We start from the raw sequence: 9790 nt of genomic DNA on the forward strand, positions 1-9790 counted from the left end.
AATCCATGTCTCAATTGTCTCAAGGCTTAAAAATCCTTCTTTAACCCGTCTCCTCCCCTTCATCTACACTGATTGAAGAGGATTTAACAAGTGACATCAATAAGGGATCATATCTTTTACCTGGATTCACCTGGTCAGTCTATGACATGGAAAGAGCAGGTGTTCCTAATATTTTGTCCACTCAGTGTATGTTTGTAATGTATAAATATTGACCATGTACACCTCCTCCTAGGTACACACATACATTAAACATGTATACTTTGTACATATATATTTATATAGACCTGTACATCCATGTATAAAAGGTAACACACACCAACGTACAGTACACACTCGCTCTCCATCATCATCATCATCATCATCATTCACACAATACGACTCTGTGTACACACACACGCGCACACACACTAATCACACATACACACAGATTCTCAGACATTCATCATATCGAAAAAGAGTTGGGCTCCTATTCAAAAAAAGCAACATCCAGATTAAAATGTGGACACTTTCCACTGAACTGTCGACATCCAGATTAAAATGTGGACACTTTCCACTGAACTGTCAACATCCAGATTAAAATGTGGACACTTTCCACTGAACTGTCAACATCCAGATTAAAATGTGGACACATTCCACTGAACTGTCAACATCCAGATTAAAATGTGGACACGTTCCACTGAACTGTCAACATCCAGATTAAAATGTGGACACGTTCCACTGAACTGTCAACATCCAGATTAAAATGTGGACACGTTCCACTGAACTGTCAACATCCAGATTAAAATGTGGACACGTTCCACTGAACTGTCAACATCCAGATTAAAATGTGGACACGTTCCACTGAACTGTCAACATCCAGATTAAAATGTGGACACTTTCCACTGAACTGTCAACATCCAGATTAAAATGTGGACACTTTCCACTGAACTGTCAACATCCAGATTAAAATGTGGACACGTTCCACTGAACTGTCAACATCCAGATTAAAATGTGGACACTTTCCACTGAACTGTCAACATCCAGATTAAAATGTGGACACTTTCCACTGAACTGTCAACATCCAGATTAAAATGTGGACACTTTCCACTGAACTGTCAACATCCAGATTAAAATGTGGACACTTTCCACTGAACGGTCAACATCCAGATTAAAATGTGGACACGTTCCACTGAACTGTCAACATCCAGATTAAAATGTGGACACTTTCCACTGAACTGTCAACATCCAGATTAAAATGTGGACACTTTCCACTGAACTGTCAACATCCAGATTAAAATGTGGACACTTTCCACTGAACTGTCAACATCCAGATTAAAATGTGGACACTTTCCACTGAACTGTCAACATCCAGATTAAAATGTGGACACTTTCCACTGAACTGTCAACATCCAGATTAAAATGTGGACCCTTTCCACTGAACTGTCAATGTGTTTCTCCTTTAAAGCTGTGGAAGAAGGTTGGACAAAATGGGAGGGAAAAGGCATGTGGTGTGTGTCCCAAATGGTAGCCTACTCCCTGTGTAGTGCTATAGGGCCCCTTTGGGCCCCGGTCAAAAGTATATAGGGAATAGGCTGCCGACAGGATTTAACTATAGTGCCAACAGGGGTCAATTACAGTGCCAATAGGCTGCCAATAGGGGTCAATTACAGTGCCAATAGGCTGCCAATAGGGGTCAATTACAGTGCCAATAGGCTGCCAATAGGGGTCAATTACAGTGCCAATAGGCTGCCAATAGGGGTCAATTACAGTGCCAACAGGGGTCAATTACAATGCCAATAGGCTGCCAATAGGGGTCAATTACAGTGCCAATAGGCTGCCAATAGGGGTCAATTACAGTGCCAATAGGCTGCCAACAGGGGTCAATTACAGTGCCAATAGGCTGCCAATAGGGGTCAATTACAGTGCCAATAGGCTGCCAATAGGGGTCAATTACAGTGCCAATAGGCTGCCAATAGGGGTCAATTACAGTGCCAATAGGCTGCCAATAGGGGTCAATTACAGTGCCAATAGGCTGCCAATAGGGATGCAAGTCATGACGTTCATTCGCTGCAATGTCTCATCTTCTCCTCGCAGGTCGGCGGTTCCTTTGCATAATATATTCAGGGTTCTATTTTTTATTTGTTTCGCTAAAAACAGCATTTCCTTTTTATTATAAAGCAGAAACCCTGTAAAGAGAAAGTCGTGTCTCTAAAACACCACAGTCAGAGAGTCGTGTCACCGCAGTCAGAGAGTCGTGTCACCGCAGTCAGAGAGTCGTGTCACCGCAGTCAGAGAGTCGTGTCACCGCAGTCAGAGAGTCGTGTCACCGCAGTCAGAGAGTCGTGTCACCGCAGTCAGAGAGTCGTGTCACCGCAGTCAGAGAGTCGTGTCACCGCAGTCAGAGAGTCGTGTCACCAGTCTGATCTGTCACCGCAGTCAGAGAGTCGTGTCACCGCAGTCAGAGAGTCGTGTCACCAGTCTGATCTGTCACCGCAGTCAGAGAGTTGTGTCACCGCAGTCAGAGAGTCGTGTCACCGCAGTCAGAGAGTCGTGTCACCAATCTGATCTGTCACCGCAGTCAGAGAGTCGTGTCACCAGTCTGATCTGTCACCGCAGTCAGAGAGTCGTGTCACCGCAGTCAGAGAGTTGTGTCACCGCAGTCAGAGAGTCGTGTCACCAGTCTGATCTGTCACCGCAGTCAGAGAGTCGTGTCACCGCAGTCAGAGAGTCGTGTCACCGCAGTCAGAGAGTCGTGTCACCGCAGTCAGAGAGTCGTGTCACCGCAGTCAGAGAGTCGTGTCACCAGTCTGATCTGTCACCGCAGTCAGAGAGTCGTGTCACCGCAGTCAGAGAGTCGTGTCACCGCAGTCAGAGAGTCGTGTCACCGCAGTCAGAGAGTCGTGTCACCAGTCTGATCTGTCACCGCAGTCAGAGAGTCGTGTCACCGCAGTCAGAGAGTCCTGTCACCGCAGTCAGAGAGTCGTGTCACCGCAGTCAGAGAGTCGTGTCACCGCAGTCAGAGAGTCGTGTCACCAGTCTGATCTGTCACCGCAGTCAGAGAGTCGTGTCACCGCAGTCAGAGAGTCGTGTCACCGCAGTCAGAGAGTCGTGTCACCGCAGTCAGAGAGTCGTGTCACCGCAGTCAGAGAGTCGTGTCACCGCAGTCAGAGAGTCGTGTCACCAGTCTGATCTGTCACCGCAGTCAGAGAGTCGTGTCACCAGTCTGATCTGTCACCGCAGTCAGAGAGTCGTGTCACCGCAGTCAGAGAGTCGTGTCACCAGTCTGATCTGTCACCGCAGTCAGAGAGTCGTGTCACCGCAGTCAGAGAGTCGTGTCACCGCAGTCAGAGAGTCGTGTCACCAGTCTGATCTGTCACCGCAGTCAGAGAGTCGTGTCACCAGTCTGATCTGTCACCGCAGTCAGAGAGTCGTGTCACCAGTCTGATCTGTCACCGCAGTCAGAGAGTCGTGTCTCTACAACACCACAGTCAGAGAGTCGTGTCACCAGTCTGATCTGTCACCGCAGTCAGAGAGTCGTGTCACCGCAGTCAGAGAGTCGTGTCACCGCAGTCAGAGAGTCGTGTCACCGCAGTCAGAGAGTCGTGTCACCGCAGTCAGAGAGTCGTGTCACCAGTCTGATCTGTCACCGCAGTCAGAGAGTCGTGTCACCGCAGTCAGAGAGTCGTGTCACCGCAGTCAGAGAGTCGTGTCACCAGTCTGATCTGTCACCGCAGTCAGAGAGTCGTGTCACCAGTCTGATCTGTCACCGCAGTCAGAGAGTCGTGTCACCGCAGTCAGAGAGTCGTGTCACCGCAGTCAGAGAGTCGTGTCACCGCAGTCAGAGAGTCGTGTCACCGCAGTCAGAGAGTCGTGTCACCGCAGTCAGAGAGTCGTGTCACCAGTCTGATCTGTCACCGCAGTCAGAGAGTCGTGTCACCGCAGTCAGAGAGTCGTGTCACCAGTCTGATCTGTCACCGCAGTCAGAGAGTCGTGTCACCAGTCTGATCTGTCACCGCAGTCAGAGAGTCGTGTCACCGCAGTCAGAGAGTTGTGTCACCGCAGTCAGAGAGTCGTGTCACCAGTCTGATCTGTCACCGCAGTCAGAGAGTCGTGTCACCGCAGTCAGAGAGTCGTGTCACCGCAGTCAGAGAGTCGTGTCACCGCAGTCAGAGAGTCGTGTCACCAGTCTGATCTGTCACCGCAGTCAGAGAGTCGTGTCACCGCAGTCAGAGAGTCGTGTCACCGCAGTCAGAGAGTCGTGTCACCGCAGTCAGAGAGTCGTGTCACCGCAGTCAGAGAGTCGTGTCACCAGTCTGATCTGTCACCGCAGTCAGGAGAGTCGTGTCACCGCAGTCAGAGAGTCGTGTCACCGCAGTCAGAGAGTCGTGTCACCGCAGTCAGAGAGTCGTGTCACCGCAGTCAGAGAGTCGTGTCACCAGTCTGATCTGTCACCGCAGTCAGAGAGTCGTGTCACCGCAGTCAGAGAGTCGTGTCACCGCAGTCAGAGAGTCGTGTCACCAGTCTGATCTGTCACCGCAGTCAGAGAGTCGTGTCACCGCAGTCAGAGAGTCGTGTCACCGCAGTCAGAGAGTCGTGTCACCGCAGTCAGAGAGTCGTGTCACCGCAGTCAGAGAGTCGTGTCACCGCAGTCAGAGAGTCGTGTCACCGCAGTCAGAGAGTCGTGTCACCGCAGTCAGAGAGTCGTGTCACCGCAGTCAGAGAGTCGTGTCACCAGTCTGATCTGTCACCGCAGTCAGAGAGTCGTGTCACCGCAGTCAGAGAGTCGTGTCACCGCAGTCAGAGAGTCGTGTCACCGCAGTCAGAGAGTCGTGTCACCAGTCTGATCTGTCACCGCAGTCAGAGAGTCGTGTCACCGCAGTCAGAGAGTCGTGTCACCGCAGTCAGAGAGTCGTGTCACCGCAGTCAGAGAGTCGTGTCACCGCAGTCAGAGAGTCGTGTCACCAGTCTGATCTGTCACCGCAGTCAGAGAGTCGTGTCACCGCAGTCAGAGAGTCGTGTCACCGCAGTCAGAGAGTCGTGTCACCGCAGTCAGAGAGTCGTGTCACCGCAGTCAGAGAGTCGTGTCACCGCAGTCAGAGAGTCGTGTCACCAGTCTGATCTGTCACCGCAGTCAGAGAGTCGTGTCACCGCAGTCAGAGAGTCGTGTCACCGCAGTCAGAGAGTCGTGTCACCGCAGTCAGAGAGTCGTGTCACCGCAGTCAGAGAGTCGTGTCACCAGTCTGATCTGTCACCGCAGTCAGAGAGTCGTGTCACCGCAGTCAGAGAGTCCTGTCACCGCAGTCAGAGAGTCGTGTCACCGCAGTCAGAGAGTCGTGTCACCGCAGTCAGAGAGTCGTGTCACCAGTCTGATCTGTCACCGCTGCATGTGCTTCTATAGACAGGGTTGTTGACATCAAGCTGTACAGCGCAGGTCAAGGGGTCAGATAACATACGTCCCAGCTCAATGTACAGGTACAGCCATAATCAAGGCACAAAGATCTACAAGTAGATTTCTTTTTCTTTCAATAAAGTAGTTGTACAAAAGAATATTACATTTTACAATCTGTACAGGATAAATCAAGTAGCTTTGTTCAGTTCAGTACAAGTTTTTAAACTAACAAAAAAAATAAAAGGAATAAATTCTGTCCCCGCCCCCCTCTCTGTCTGTCCCCGCCCGCTCCTCTGTCTGTCCCCCGCCCCTCTGTCTGTCTCCGTCCGCCCCTCTGTCTGTCCCCCGCCCCTCCCGTCCGCCCCTCTGTCTGTCCCCCGCCCCTCTGTCTGTCCCCCGCCCCTCCCATCCGCCCCTCTGTCTGTCCCCCGCCCCTCTGTCTGTCCCCCGCCCCTCCCGTCCGCCCCTCTGTCTGTCCCCCGCCCCTCTGTCTGTCCGCCCCTCTGTCTGTCCCCCGCCCCTCCCGTCCGCCCCTCTGTCTGTCCCCCGCCCCTCCCGTCCGCCCCTCTGTCTGTCCCCCGCCCCTCTGTCTGTCCCCCGCCCCTCCCGTCCGCCCCTCTGTCTGTCCCCCGCCCCTCCCGTCCGCCCCTCTGTCTGTCCCCCGCCCCTCCCGTCCGCCCCTCTGTCTGTCCCCCGCCCCTCCCGTCCGCCCCTCTGTCTGTCCCCCGCCCCTCCGTCCCCCCTCTGTCATAGATGTTCCAAGCTAAAACGATTGTTGTTGTTGCTGACAGACCAGTCAGTCAACGTGTCGGTTAGTTGTTCCTTCTAGGACGGCTTCACGCCAGGCAGAAAGCAGCGACGGGAGATAAGTTGCAGAGGTTTTAGTCCCATTCCTTTCTTTATTCATCTGTTCATTCCTTTGTTCATTCCATCTTTTCCTTCCTGCCTCTCAGTTGCCCCCCCCCCCCCCCCCTCTCCTCTCTCTGTCTCTTCCCCTGCTCTGTATCAGTCCTTTAGGGCCTCAAACAACAGGAGGCCTGAGTCTCTCCATCCCTCAGTCGACCTGCAACACTGGTACTGTGTAATACAGAGTATTAAATATTGTAATGCTACATTGTGTTTATACTTCCTCAACAAAAAAGGTATTAAACAACCTGTGTGCATTAAGCAAAGTGCATTTTCTGTTCTTCTTCCTCGTTTGTCTTCCTCCTCTTCTTCCTCCCTGTCTCCATCTCTCTGTCCGTTATCACTCTTTCTTCGGAAGTGATTGGGGGGCAGGTGACACACACACACCACCACCACCTCCCACCCACCCAGCCAGCCACCCACCCAGTCAGCCAGCCACCCACCCAGCCAGCTAGCCAGTCAGTCAGTCCACTAGTCCAATCCAACAACATGTCCCGACAGTACAGGAGGAGGAGGAGGAAACCTCAGTCTCCCAACTAGAGGAAGAGGATGACACCTCAGTCTCCCAACTAGAGGAAGAGGACGACACCTCAGTCTCCCAACTAGAGGAAGAGGATGACACCTCAGTCTCCCAACTAGAGGAAGAGGACGACACCTCAGTCTCCCAACAAGAGGAAGAGGACGACACCTCAGTCTCCCAACAAGAGGAAGAGGACGACACCTCAGTCTCCCAACAAGAGGAAGAGGACGACACCTCAGTCTCCCAACAAGAGGAAGAGGACGACACCTCAGTCTCCCAACTAGAGGAAGAGGACGACACCTCAGTCTCCCAACAAGAGGAAGAGGACGACACCTCAGTCTCCCAACAAGAGGAAGAGGACGACACCTCAGTCTCCCAACAAGAGGAAGAGGACGACACCTCAGTCTCCCAACTAGAGGAAGAGGATGACACCTCAGTCTCCCAACTAGAGGAAGAGGATGACACCTCAGTCTCCCAACTAGAGGAAGAGGACGACACCTCAGTCAGTCTCCCAACTAGAGGAAGAGGATGACACCTCAGTCTCCCAACTAGAGGAAGAGGACGACACCTCAGTCTCCCAACAAGAGGAAGAGGACGACACCTCAGTCTCCCAACAAGAGGAAGAGGACGACACCTCAGTCTCCCAACAAGAGGAAGAGGACGACACCTCAGTCTCCCAACAAGAGGAAGAGGACGACACCTCAGTCTCCCAACAAGAGGAAGAGAACGACACCTCAGTCTCCCAACACGAGTAAGAGGATGACACCTCAGTCTCCCAACAAGAGGAAGAGGACGACACCTCAGTCTCCCAACAAGAGGAAGAGGACGACACCTCAGTCTCCCTACAAGAGGAAGAGGACGACACCTCAGTCTCCCTACAAGAAGAAGAGGACGACACCTCAGTCTCCCAACAAGAGGAAGAGGACGACACCTCAGTCTCCCAACAAGAGGAAGAGGACGACACCTCAGTCTCCCAACTAGAGGAAGAGGATGACACCTCAGTCTCCCAACTAGAGGAAGAGGACGACACCTCAGTCAGTCTCCCAACTAGAGGAAGAGGATGACACCTCAGTCTCCCAACTAGAGGAAGAGGACGACACCTCAGTCTCCCAACAAGAGGAAGAGGACGACACCTCAGTCTCCCAACAAGAGGAAGAGGACGACACCTCAGTCTCCCAACAAGAGGAAGAGGACGACACCTCAGTCTCCCAACAAGAGGAAGAGGACGACACCTCAGTCTCCCAACACGAGTAAGAGGATGACACCTCAGTCTCCCAACAAGAGGAAGAGGACGACACCTCAGTCTCCCAACAAGAGGAAGAGGACGACACCTCAGTCTCCCTACAAGAGGAAGAGGACGACACCTCAGTCTCCCTACAAGAGGAAGAGGACGACACCTCAGTCTCCCAACAAGAGGAAGAGGACGACACCTCAGTCTCCCAACAAGAGGAAGAGGACGACACCTCAGTCTCCCAACAAGAGGAAGAGGACGACACCTCAGTCTCCCAACACGAGGAAGAGGACGACACCTCAGTCTCCCAACACGAGGATGACACCTCAGTAGTACTTTGTAGTCCCCATCAGGGAGGGACAGGACAGAGGGTGGGGTTAGGAGGGGGCAGGGCAGTTTTTTGGGGTCGAGGATGCAAAATGGTTGGATAAAGCCCCAGAAGGCTTGATGGGTGTGTCTGTCTGTCCGTCCCATCACAAGAGTTCGTACTGCCTCAGATGCATCCTCTGAATAATATCCCGACAGTCGTTGAAGACCCTCCTGATGTTCTCCGTGTCCACAGCACAGGTGAAGTGGGGGTAGCAGTAGTGTCGGCCATCTCCACTGGCTGTGCTGATCCTCTGAGGAGGGGAGAGGTCACAGGGCATGTTTGATTACATCAAACCAGGGTTACCAACAAGAGTATTAAAACAGTGCTAAAAAGGGACTTTTTAAAGCTACAGTCTGTGATTGGTACATTACATTAACGTTTGGACATTTTGAACAAAACGGCAGCCGATTTGTTTTTTGTTTTCTAAATCCCAGATTGTAGGTTTAAACATGAATTAGTAATACTGAATAGTTACCAGGAACTCGTCTCGGATGAAAAACTTAGCTCTAGTCACTTTGGGGTCTTCACCAGGTTCAGGAGTTGCTGTAGAACAGAAACAGACAGAAACACACTTCAGGCTCAACTGCCTGATAAAAACGAGAGGACATCCAATGAGTTTAAACTTTAGTTCAAATAGGTACATACCTTAATTCGGCATGGTGGAGTATGGTGGAGTATGGTGGAGTATGGTGGAGTATGCTGGAGTGTTGTGGAGTATGGTGGAGCATGGCGGAGTATGGCGGAGTATGGCGGGGTATGGCGGAGTATGATGAGTATGGTGGAGTATGATGAGTATGGTGGAGTATGATGAGTATGGCGGAGTATGCTGTAGCATGGCGGAGTATGGTGGAGTATGGTGGAGTGTTGTGGAGTATGGTGGAGTATGGCGGAGCATGGCGGAGTATGGCGGGGTATGGTGGGGTATGGTGGAGTATGATGAGTATGGTGGAGTATGATGAGTATGGTGGAGTATGGCGGAGTATGCTGTAGCATGGCGGAGTATGTTGGAGTATGGTGGAGTATGGGGGAGCATGGCGGAGTATGATGAGCATGGTGGAGTATGGCAGAGTATGATGGAGTATGTTGTGGTATGCTGTAGTATGGTGGAGTATGGTGGAGTATGGGGGAGCATGGCGGAGTATGATGAGCATGGTGGAGTATGGTGGAGTATGCTGTGGTATGGTGGAGTATGGTGGAGTATGGCAGAGTATGATGGAGTATGTTGTGGTATGCTGTAGTATGGTGGAGTATGGGGGAGCATGGCGGAGTATGATGAGCATGGTGGAGTATGATGAGTATGGTGGAGTATGCTGTAGTATGGTGGAGTATGGTGGAGTATGGCAGAGTATGATGCGTATGGTGGAGTATGATGAGTATGGTGGAGTATGATGAGTA

Source organism: Salvelinus namaycush, chromosome 11 (assembly GCF_016432855.1).
Source record: "Salvelinus namaycush isolate Seneca chromosome 11, SaNama_1.0, whole genome shotgun sequence".
Lineage (NCBI taxonomy): Eukaryota > Metazoa > Chordata > Actinopteri > Salmoniformes > Salmonidae > Salvelinus > Salvelinus namaycush.